The following is a 13,066-nucleotide window of genomic DNA, read 5'->3' on the forward strand; positions in this document are numbered from 1 at the left end:
GAGAACGAGAGAGGGGAGAGGTGACAGGAGCATGCAGAGCTGGCTATCTCTCTTCCTCTTTATCTTCTGCTCATTCTTTGTCTCCCTCCCTCCCTATCCCTCCCTCCTCCTCTCTCTCTCTCTCAGCATGGCTCGACCTTCCCTCCCTCCCTCCTCGCTCTCGGTCCCTTCCTGCCTCCTCTTTCTCCCTCCCTCCCTCCCTCCCTCCCTCCCTCCCTCCCTCCCTCCCTCCCTCCCTCCCTCCCTCCCTCCCTCCCTCCCTCCCTCCCTCCCTCTCAGCATGGCTTGACCTGTGTGAGTGACCGGCTCCCTCCTCCTCCTCTCTTTCTTCCTCTCTCTCTCCTTCCTCCACTCTGCATCCTCCCTCCTCCTCTTTTCTCTTTCGTCTCCCCTGAGTAGAGACAGAATGGAGCTCAGCTTTCTATAAGAACCCAAGCAGGTGTGTGTGTGTCTGTCTTTCAACAAGGGACTCTCATCCCATTTCCAGCTCCTGGCTCAGCCAACCAACTGGCACAGCAGTGCATCGATAATCTATTAGAGCGTTCACACACAAACATGTCTCACCTGCCAGTGTTGTCGTCCCACCATGTCTGTTCTGTGTGTGTGGGTGTGTACCTGCGTGGGCCGGGTATCGCCTGTACCTGCAACACAAGCACACAATAGCTGTGAATAACACACACACACACACACGATACACACTGGTAAACACACAGACACAGACAGACACTAAAAGCCTTTGACAGTCAGATACCTATAGTATGTAGGACATGTACAGTGTAGATGCCTGGATGCAGGTCAATATCATCACTTCTAATCATGAATCAGATGAGGAAGCAAACCAGTCGGTTTCCATTGTAACACACCATACTCCACTACTAACCCCATAACACAACAACAGGTGTGTGTGTGTGTGAGACAGTGAGGTGTGAGGCTGGTCCTTCCAGACTAATAATGGTACTGGACTAACAGGCTCCAGTCCACTGATAGTTATTCGCCGGACACACACCCACCCCGACATCTAACGAGTGTCCAGGAGCAGTGCTGATTAGAGATGCTGGAGTGGAGACATTATACCCTCCACTTACCCAGCCAAGTCACAGACAGACCTGGAGTGGAGACAGACATTATACCCTCCACTTACCCAGCCAAGTCACAAACACACCTGGAGTGGAGACAGCCATTTTACCCTCCACTAACCCAGCCAAGTCACAGACAGACCTGGAGTGGAGACAGACATTATACCCTCCACTTACCCAGCCAAGTCACAAACACACCTGGAGTGGAGACAGCCATTTTACCCTCCACTAACCCAGCCAAGTCACAGACACACCTGGAGTGGAGACAGCCATTATACCCTCCACTTACCCAGCCAAGTCACAGACACACCTGGAGTGGAGACAGCCATTATACCCTCCACTTACCCAGCCAAGTCACAGACACACCTGGAGTGGAGACAGCCATTTCCCTCCACTTACCCAGCCAAGTCACAGACACACCTGGAGTGGAGACATTATACCCTCCACTTACCCAGCCAAGTCACAGACACACCTGGAGTGGAGACAGCCATTATACCCTCCACTTACCCAGCCAAGTCACAGACACACCTGGAGTGGAGACAGCCATTATACCCTCCACTTACCCAGCCAAGTCACAGACACACCTGGAGTGGAGACAGCCATTATACCCTCCACTTACCCAGCCAATTCACAGACACACCTGCAGTGGAGACAGCCATTATACCCTCCACTTACCCAGCCAAGTCACAGACACACCTGGAGTGGAGACAGCCATTATACCCTCCACTTACCCAGCCAAGTCACAGACACACCTGGAGTGGAGACAGCCATTATACCCTCCACTTACCCAGCCAAGTCACAGACACACCTGGAGTGGAGACAGCCATTATACCCTCCACTTACCCAGCCAAGTCACAGACAGACCTGGAGTGGAGACAGCCATTATACCCTCCACTTACCCAGCCAAGTCACAAACACACCTGGAGTGGAGACAGCCATTATACCCTCCACTTACCCAGCCAAGTCACAGACACACCTGGAGTGGAGACAGCCATTATACCCTCCACTTACCCAGCCAAGTCACAGACACACCTGGAGTGGAGACAGCCATTATACCCTCCACTTACCCAGCCAAGTCACAGACACACCTGGAGTGGAGACAGCCATTTTACCCTCCACTTACCCAGCCAAGTCACAGACACACCTGGAGTGGAGACAGCCATTATACCCTCCACTTACCCAGCCAAGTCACAGACACACCTGGAGTGGAGACAGCCATTATACCCTCCACTTACCCAGCCAAGTCACAGACACACCTGGAGTGGAGACAGCCATTATACCCTCCACTTACCCAGCCAAATCACAGACACGCCTGGAGTGGAGACAGCCATTATACCCTCCACTTACCCAGCCAAGTCACAGACACGCCTGGAGTGGAGACAGCCATTATACCCTCCACTTACCCAGCCAAGTCACAGACACACCTGGAGTAGAGACAGCCATTATACCCTCCACTTACCCAGCCAAGTCACAGACACGCCTGGAGTGGAGACAGCCATTATACCCTCCACTTACCCAGCCAAGTCACAGACACGCCTGGAGTGGAGACAGCCATTATACCCTCCACTTACCCAGCCAAGTCACAGACACACCTGGAGTGGAGACAGCCATTATACCCTCCACTTACCCAGCCAAGTCACAGACAGACCTGGAGTGGAGACAGCCATTATACCCTCCACTTACCCAGCCAAGTCACAAACACACCTGGAGTGGAGACAGCCATTATACCCTCCACTTACCCAGCCAAATCACAGACACGCCTGGAGTGGAGACAGCCATTATACCCTCCACTTACCCAGCCAAGTCACAGACACGCCTGGAGTGGAGACAGCCATTATACCCTCCACTTACCCAGCCAAGTCACAGACACGCCTGGAGTGGAGACAGCCATTATACCCTCCACTTACCCAGCCAAGTCACAGACACACCTGGAGTGGAGACAGCCATTATACCCTCCACTTACCCAGCCAAGTCACAGACACACCTGGAGTAGAGACAGCCATTATACCCTCCACTTACCCAGCCAAGTCACAGACACGCCTGGAGTGGAGACAGCCATTATACCCTCCACTTACCCAGCCAAGTCACAGACACGCCTGGAGTGGAGACAGCCATTATACCCTCCACTTACCCAGCCAAGTCACAGACACACCTGGAGTGGAGACAGCCATTATACCCTCCACTTACCCAGCCAAGTCACAGACAGACCTGGAGTGGAGACAGCCATTATACCCTCCACTTACCCAGCCAAGTCACAAACACACCTGGAGTGGAGACAGCCATTATACCCTCCACTTACCCAGCCAAGTCACAGACACACCTGGAGTGGAGACAGCCATTATACCCTCCACTTACCCAGCCAAGTCACAGACACACCTGGAGTGGAGACAGCCATTATACCCTCCACTTACCCAGTCAAGTCACAGACACACCTGGAGTGGAGACAGCCATTTTACCCTCCACTTACCCAGCCAAGTCACAGACACACCTGGAGTGGAGACAGCCATTATACCCTCCACTTACCCAGCCAAGTCACAGACACACCTGGAGTGGAGACAGCCATTATACCCTCCACTTACCCAGCCAAGTCACAGACACACCTGGAGTGGAGACAGCCATTATACCCTTCACTTACCCAGCCAAGTCACAGACACACCTGGAGTGGAGACAGCCATTATACCCTCCACTTACCCAGCCAAGTCACAGACACACCTGGAGTGGAGACAGCCATTATACCCTCCACTTACCCAGCCAAGTCACAGACACGCCTGGAGTGGAGACAGCCATTATACCCTCCACTTACCCAGCCAAGTCACAGACACACCTGGAGTGGAGACAGCCATTATACCCTCCACTTACCCAGCCAAGTCACAGACACACCTGGAGTGGAGACAGCCATTATACCCTCCACTTACCCAGCCAAGTCACAGACACACCTGGAGTAGAGACAGCCATTATACCCTCCACTTACCCAGCCAAGTCACAGACACACCTGGAGTGGAGACAGCCATTATACCCTCCACTTACCCAGCCAAGTCACAGACACACCTGGAGTGGAGACAGCCATTATACCCTCCACTTACCCAGCCAAGTCACAAACAGACACACCGGTAGGACGAGATACACACACACCCCGTCACTTACCACACAACACACGCATTATAACAGTAAAAAGTGAGATGTGTGTACGTGACCAACATGTGTATGTGACCAATAGCATTTGATTTGATTTGATTTGGCATATCGTTACAGTGACTAATTTGTCTGTATTCGCACAGCATCGCCATGTCAACCTACAGTAAGGCATCCTCAGCTAGCCTAACAGTGCCTTCGGAAAGTATTCAGACCCCTTCACTTTTACACATTTTGTCACGTTACAGCCTTATTCTAAAATTATATATTTTTTAATCCTCAATCTACACACATTACCCCATAATGAAAGAAAAACAGTTTAATTTGTATTTTTTATACCACATTTACATAAGTATTCAGACCCTTTACTCAGTACTTTGTTGAAGCACCTTCGGCAGCGATCAAAGCCTTGAGTCTTCTTGGGTATGACGCTACAAGCTTGGCACATCTGTATTTGGGGAGTTTCTCCCATTCTCCTCTGCAGCTCCTCTCAAGCTCTGTCAGGTTGGATGGGGAGTGGCGCTGCACAGCTATTTTCAGGTCACTCCAGAGATGTTCGATCGGGTTCAAGTCCGGGATCAGGCTGGGCCACTCAAGGACATTCAGAGACTTGTCCCAAAGCAACTCCTGCTTTGTATTGGCTGTGTGCTCAGGGTTGTTGTCCTATTGGAAGGCAAACCTTCGCCCCAGTCCTGAGCGCTGTGGAGCAGGTTTTCATCAAGGATCTCTGTACTTTGCTCCGTTCATCTTTGCCTCGATCCTGACTAGTCACCCAGTTCCTGCCGCTGAAAAACATCCCCAAAGCATGATGCTGTCACCAACCATGCTTCACCGTAGGGATGATGCCAGGTTTCCTCCAGACGTGACGCTTGGCATTCAGGCCAAAGAGTTCAATCTTGGTTTCATCAGACCAGAGAATCTTGTTTGTCATGGTCTGAGAGTCTTTAGGTGGCTTTTGGCAAACCACAAGCGGGCTGTCATGTGCCTATTTTTAACTTCTTATGGGCAGGTGGTACGGTAGCGTCCCACCTGACCAACATCTGGTGAAATTGCAGAGCGCGAAATTCAAACTACAGAATTATAAATAATTAATTTTAATAAAATCACAAGTGTAATACATCAAAATAAAGCTTAACTTCTTGTTAATCCAGCCGCTGTGTCAGATTTCAAAAAGGCTTTATGGCGAAAGCACACCATGCGATTATCTGAGGATAGCGCCCCGCATACAAAACCATGAAAACGTATTTCAACCAGGCAGGTGCGATACAAAAGTCATAAATAGCGATATAAAAAATACCTTACCTTTGATGATCTTCTTCTGTTGGCACTCCAAAAGTTTACAGTTACATCACAAATTGTATTTTTGTTCGATAATGTCCTTCTTTATATCCATAAAAACTCAGTTTAGCTGGCGCGCTTCAGTCAATAATCCACCCAGTTTCCCTCCATCAAAATGCATACAAAATGAATCCCAAACGTTACTAATAAACTTTTCCAAAAGTCAAACAACGTTTATAATCAAACATTAGGTACCCTAATACGTAAATAAACAATAACATTTAAGACGGAGAATCATTATTGTCTTTACCGGAGAAAAATACCAAAGAACGCCCTCTCATTCACGCGCTTGGAAACGTTACAGCCAAAATGGGAGCCACCTAGAAAAACGACAATTTCTGGCAATTTTTTTTCAAAAACCAGCCTGAAACTCTTTCTAAAGACTGTTGACATCTAGTGGAAGCCCTAGGAACTGCAATCGGGCACGATTTCGCCCTATTGTAAAAGTGCCAGCCATTGAAATCAGTGGTAGGATGAACATTCTTTTTGGAGGGTATGGTTTGTCCTCGGAGTTTCGCCTGCCATATCAGTTCTGTTATACTCACAGACATTATTTTAGCAGTTTTAAAAACTTTAGAGTGTTTTCTATCCAAATCTACCAATTATTTGCATCTCTTAGCTTCTTGGCTTGAGTAACAGGCAGTTTACTTAGGGCACGCTTTTCATCCGGATGTGAAAATACTGCCCCCTACCCAGAGATGTTAATGAGTGGCTTTCGTCTGGCCACTCTACCATAAAGGCCTGATTGGTGGAGTGGTGCAGAGATGGTTGTCCTTCTGGATTGTTCTCCCATCTCCACAGAGGAACTCTGGAGCTCAGTCAGAGTGAACATTGGGTTCTTGGTTACCTCCCTGACCAAGGCCCTTCTCCCCCGATTACTCAGTTTGGCCGGGCAGCCAGCTCTAGGAAGATTCTTGGTGGTTCCAAACTTCTTCCATTTAAGAATGATGGAGGCCACTGTGTTCTTGGGGACCTTCAGAAATGTTTTGGTACCCTTCCCCAGATCTGTGCCTCGACACAATCCTGTCTCGGTGCTCTACGGATAATTTTTTCGACCTCATGGCTTGGTTTTTGCTCTGCACTGTCAACTCTGGGATCTTATATAGACAGGTGTGTGCCTTTCCAAATCATGTCCAATCAATTGAATTTGAAAATAGCCGCACACTCTAGGAGCTCAGATGCAAAAGATTTATATCTAACGTTTCGACAGACAAGCTGTCTTCATCAGGGTATGATGAATTCAATCAATTTAATTTTCCACAGGTGGACTCCAATCAAGTTGTAGAAACATCTCAAGGATGATCAATGGAAACCGGATGCACCTGAGCTCAATTTCGAGTCTCATAGCAAAGGGTCTGAATACTTATGCAAATACGGTGCATTCTTTATATGCAAACATAAAAAATAAAAACTGTTTTCGCTTGGTCATCATGGGGTATTGTGTGTAGATTGCTGAGAAAAAATATACATTTATTCCATTTTAGAATATGGCTGTAACGTAACAAAATGTGGAAAAAGTCAAGGAGTCTGAATAGTTTCCAAAGGCTCTGTATATAACGTAGCTGACCATCGCATCCATACATGACCTCACAACAAAGAACATCCGCAGAAACACACAGGGGCCCCAGCATTTCCTGTTTAGGCTAAGCGCTTGTTTATCGGAACGTGTGTGTGTGTGTGTTTATGTGTGTATCTGTGGGAATGGGGGTCGCTCACAAAAAGTCTTAATGACATCATACCCAAACAGCAGAAAGACAAAACATTTCAGCGAAATCCTAAATATTTCATCATTCAAATTTCCTTCTAAGAACAATCTCCAGGATTCTAACATTCTGGAATTCTTCCTCTGATTATCTCCCAGGCAGAACGAGAGAGAGAGAGCGAGAGCGAGAGCGAGAGAGAGAGAGAGAGAGAGAGAGAGAGAGAGAGAGAGAGAGAGAGAGAGAGAGAGAGAGAGAGAGAGAGAGAGAGAGAGAGAGAGAGAGAGCGAGAGCGAGAGCGAGAGAGAGAGAGAGAGCGAGAGCGAGAGAGAGAGAGAGAGAGAAAAGAGAGAGAAAAGAGTAGGAGTGGGAGAGGGAGGAAAGTCTTGTTTTAAGAAGTTGGGAATCTTGCTGTGCTTGCAGTTCGCCTGTGGCCATGTTTAGTGAGCATTGGGGAATGTGCCTGCTCTGTGTTTCCCCCACTCTCCTTCCTTTAGGAGACAGAGGAACGGAAAAGGTAGGTACCTACAATACAGAAAGCTGGGCTAACTCAGATCTGCCTGACAACAGTCTTGGGCCACACACACACTCACACGCTTTCATGCAAACACGCACACTTTAACGCAAACATCCTACACAAACGCACACAAGCACTTGTGCAGACATACACATAAAGACACACAAACATTTTTAGAAGTGTCATTTATACTCAGTATGCCATAAATACTGAAGCTGCACTGTGGCACACAAATCTATGGAATGAACAGTATATAGGCCTATGGTATACAGAAATACATATGAGGTCGGGAGAGGAAGAGCTATATTCAGTATACACACAGTATACACAGTATACACATATAGAACTACAAACACACACAGGCACATGCAAAACCACACACACAACTACACATTGCATGCATACCAGCACACTACACGCACACACATAAAACAAACATAGCCTCAGATCTACACACTTAAAGATATACAAATGTACGTAGACAAACAGCTAAGATCACCAGGCCTATCGGGTGTACACCGTGCGGCAGCTGAAGCACACTTGCATTGCACACAAAGCCCAAAAGCAAACAGCCACCCAACCACCAGTCCCAACACCCATTCAGTCATACTGTCGCCTGTTTAACCTGCTGAGAGAGGGAGGAGAGAAAGGGAGGGAGAGAAAGAGGAGGGAGGGAGAGAAAGAGGAGGGAGAGAGAGAAAGAGGAGGGAGAGAGAGTGAGAGAAAGAAGAGACAGAGAGGGAGGGACAACAAGAAAAAGAAAGAAAGAGATACATCGAGAGGGCGGGGGACAGAGGGAGAAAGAAAGAAGGGAGAGAGAAACAGAGGGGGAAAGAGAAGGAGAGAGAGAAAGGAGGAGAGCAGAGAGACCTATTTCGACATCTCTCCCCCGCCTCCTCTCTTTAATTCTCTCACACACCTGGGATAGTTATCCCTCTTGGAATCAGAGAATTCCCACCAGCAACCATCAGAATTCGCAATTAAAATACAACTTTATCTAATTAGTTGTCATTTTTTTCACCCTTCCTCCCTCACTTTCTCTCTCTATAGCTCCTTCTCCCTCTCTCTACCTCTCTCCCTCCTTTTCTCTCTCTCTCTCCTTCATTCCCCCTCTCTCTTCTCTGTTCCACAGGGGTGATCAGGTTGCTGTAGGATGATGTGAGTGAGACTGAACTTCTAACTATTCCAACGTTTAAAAGCTGAACTAATCAATGAGGACAGGATGCGTGAGACAGCACATTCCTAGTTTCCTCAACGAGCAATGGGGGGCTCGCACTCTCACATACTGAGTGTGTGTGTGTGAGAGTGTGTGTGTGTGTTTAACTTGGGGCGAAATACTGTATACTGGTAGGCTTAGGTGGTACACCGTATATACCATATACAGGGGTATTTGGAAATAGCCACAAGATTTTCTAAATGTGAATATTTGTAGCTGCTTTTGTTGTTGTAAATACCTGCAGTCAACTTGTGCAATACGTTAGGAGATAAAGAAGATTGCGTTCTTCATTTCACCTGTCACATAATTTTTCATGATGAAGCTTACCGGTAGTCCTCAGTCACGTGGTGTCTGTTTACAAGCACACAACGACCAGAGACTGGAGCCTTGTGAGTCACACACTGTTGCGCACTAGGTGATCTAGTTACAGTTTAGAATTCACAACTTGTTTTGTGCATGCAGAAACCTTTGAGTAGCATCTTTGTGTTACTTGTTGAACTTCATGAGCTGGCATGAGCTGGGATGTCTGTCCTGCAAATAGTTTAGGTCAAAGACTATAAAATGTTCGCAATGCACTCGTTAGCCTGCTTTATGGTATTTTACAAGTACTTGCTAGCATCGCTAACCTTCGGATTACAGGGTTACAGGGGGTTGAATATAGCGGCCCTTGTGCTCAGTGCCGGTAATACCGTATATCCCGGGATGGCACAAGGTAGGTATGAAGGTATCAAAATCTGGATACCACTCAAGCCTAGTATTTAGACAAAAACAAATACCCCGCCTCTCCACCTCACGGGCGCTGCGGGGGTGCGTGCTACGCCACCGCTTTTATAACTAGAAGTCAACTATACTGCCAAATAAATGATATCCAGCTTAGGGATCCAGCTAAGCATTTGGTTTGCTAACTTACAAGCTAAGAGGCTAGATGAGGCAACCTTCTTGGTTATAGGAGAGACAATCAATCCCTTCCTGAATCAAGATCCATGTTGCCTAAACTTTTTATTTATGATAGAGAAATGGTATGAAAATCTGGATATCGCCCAACACTAGTGTTTGTGTAGATACACTACCGGTCAAAAGTTTTAGAACAGATTTTTACTATTTTCTACATTGTAGAATAATAGTGAAGACATAAAAACTATGAAATAACACATATGGAATCATGCAGTAATCCAAAAGTGTATATTTGAGATTTGAGATTTTTCAAAGTAGCCACCCTTTGCCTTGATGACAGCTTTGCACAGCTTTGAAATTTTTGACCGGTAGTGTATATCGCTATGCTTTTGTGTGTGTGTATCTATGCCTATTTAGGTTTGTCGATGCCTCTCTTTCTGTGTGTGTGTCTGTCAGATGTGGATACAGTTACTTATTTAGTAAGCGCCCCTCCCCCACTAGGCCTGGTTGCTAGGACACCTGCTTAGGGCACGTGCAAAGGCATGGCCGGTTTGTCCTGACCTCTCACCCCTGGCAGAGCGATCTTTGTGACCCGAGGCTTTCATCTGATGACCTCTCCCCCTGACCTTTCACCTCTGACCTGCTGCTACGACCAAGGAAGGCTCTGGCTTGCTGACGTGTGTGTGTGTGTGTGTGTGTGTGTGTGTGTGTGTGTGTGTGTGTGTGTGTGTGTGTGTGTGTGTGTGTGTGTGTGTGTGTGTGTGTGTGTGTGGGTGTGTGTGTGTGTGTGTCATGGCTTCTCTAGTGATGGCTCTAAAAGCCCTCCTGTATGGTGGAAGTGGCTTGTTGCTGCTCTGTGCTGCTACTAGAAAGGAGAGATCTATCTGAAAGCATTTCTCAAAATAGAGTTTCTACACACATGATACAAGAGAAAGCACACACACACACCCACACACACACAGGAGTGGTGCGCGGGTCAGCTGCTTGTTCACCCGCACAGCAATTGATCATAACCCATCCACAACCGCACGGCCGAGGCCGGCACACAACTCTAACCAGCTACGGTAGAAGATACGCTAGTCAGAAACAGATGAATGATTTCTTGACAGGGGGTTCAGGATTTTCCAGCCAAATTTAGATAGGCTTCTGCTTATAATTTCCGACATTTTGGTAGGTTACTTGCCAGTCAACTTGTCTATAATTAGATACATGCAGTTTCTCTTCTGTCATTATGTGTTGCCCTAGAAGACTAAATAAACCATTGCTCACCAGAATGTCATAAATCCATAGAATGAATGCTTCAGTCTAGTTGACATCGGTAAAGCTCTGTCATCTCTGCTTTAGGGACCTTGGAGAAAATGCAATAACAAAAAAAAAATGGGAAAGATTTTCTGTGCAAAAGTTCCAAATGACATCAGTTTGACCGGTTGTAAGGAAATAGAAAGCTGTGAAAATGACCCAACATGTTTCTGATCAAATTTCAGTTTGGCTTAGATGCATATTTTATGTGGTTGGAATACTTATCAGCTTGTATGATGCTGATAAAGATAGCACCTTTGCAGACAGTCCCTAACTGGGCATATATGCATTCTCTCAAGATACCGAAAGAAAGAAATCATTTTTGTTCCCAAGTAAAAATGTTCCCCACATTTTGGTGTATAATTTTACTGCAAGAAATGCTTAATTCTGCAGGAGTTAATATTAACACCGTGTGAGAGGTTATAGAATTACAGTCAGTTTCCAGATTTCAGTTTCCATTTAACCCATCTGAACAGTAGACTACAGTTCCCTTGATGTGTAGGGTCTATTTGAAGTCCCGTCTTGTGACTGTCAAATTTGCATAGCACCTCACAATCATCACACATCACATAGCTGGCACTGCTATCATCCTCTTCTATCACTTAACCAAATCTTTTCCAAACATGACTTTCTGGCCCTCCCTTCTCTTTATTTTCAACTCTCCATTTCACAGCTTTTCTCTTATTGAATTCTATCCTACATTGTCCTTTTTGCCTTCGTGGATCGATGTTAACTTTTTTGCCCGTTCCCAAAAGCATTTTGCGTGTAGGGTATTTTGCCTGTAGGGTATTTGGCGTGTAGGGTATTTGGCGTGTAAGGAATTTGGCGTGTAGGGTATTTGCCGTGTAGGGTATTTGGCGAGTACAGTTAGACCCTGAAACTTAGGCTTATGCTCTAATACCAGATAGCCTAAAATAATGAAAGAAAAACCTCAACGTAGCCAATAGATAGAAATTGCACAAGAAAAATACATTTATGGATTTGTTTACGTATTGTTTCTCTTTATACAATACTTCATGACCCTGAACCTTCCTGGCCTGCAGATATAATCGCGTGGATCTCTAACACACAGACACACTTGTACAGTATAGAACACCATCCACTATGATCACATGGACATGGATGCACACTCGGAGAGTAAGGAAAACACAACATGATCCCTATCTGCAAAGGTATACATTCATATAGAGAGTGGCTATGAGCTGCACTCAGAGTGCAGGGAGTGAATGTGTGTGTGTGTGTGTGTGTGTATGTGTGTGTGTGTGTGTGTGTGTGTGTCTGTGTGTGTGTATGTGTGTGTGTGTGTGTGTGTGTGTGTGTGTGTGTGTGTGTGTGTGTGTGTGTGTGTGTGTGTGTGTGTGTGTGTGTGTGTGTGTGTGTGTGTCTGTGTGTGTGTATGTGTCTGTGTGTCTGTCGGTGTGTATGTGTCTGTGTGTGTGTCTGTCGGTGTGTGTATGTGTCTGTGTGTGTATGTGTGTGTATGTGTGTATGTGTATGTGTCTGTGTGTGTGTGTGTGTGTGTGTGTGTGTGTGTGTGTGTGTGTGTGTGTGTGTGTGTGTGTGTGTCGGTGTGTATGTGTCTGTGTGTGTATGTGTCTGTGTGTGTGTGTTGTGTGTGTGTGTGTCGGTGTTGTGTGCCAACACAGGCTCACAGGGGAGGCGTCACACCTTTATTTATTCGTCAACCTACTGGGATCCAGCAATGAGAGACAAGGTCACTACAGACACACATACACACGCGCACGTATGGACACACACACACGCATCCAGACGCCGACCTCCATCCGTTCCTCTAGAAAATAAATGGCCACAAAAATACTTTAATGTACAGCGCTGCCAGGATATTTACTGTAATGACTTGGCGTGCCAACAGCTTATACTTTACCATTGGTAT

General features: G+C 46.6%; 1 long non-coding RNA gene across 1 annotated transcript in view; it reads right to left on the minus strand.

Moving 5' to 3' along the window:
- Positions 1-290: 290 nt before the first annotated feature.
- The window catches only part of LOC139561498 (uncharacterized), a 50,464-nt gene continuing 37,688 nt past the window's right edge, over positions 291-13,066 (minus strand). The window contains exon 4 of the long non-coding RNA XR_011672158.1: positions 291-641. This is a non-coding gene — a long non-coding RNA (uncharacterized lncRNA). The remainder of the gene's footprint in view (positions 642-13,066) is intronic.

This window comes from Salvelinus alpinus, chromosome 31, assembly GCF_045679555.1.
Source record: "Salvelinus alpinus chromosome 31, SLU_Salpinus.1, whole genome shotgun sequence".
In the NCBI taxonomy this organism is placed as follows: Eukaryota; Metazoa; Chordata; class Actinopteri; order Salmoniformes; family Salmonidae; genus Salvelinus; species Salvelinus alpinus.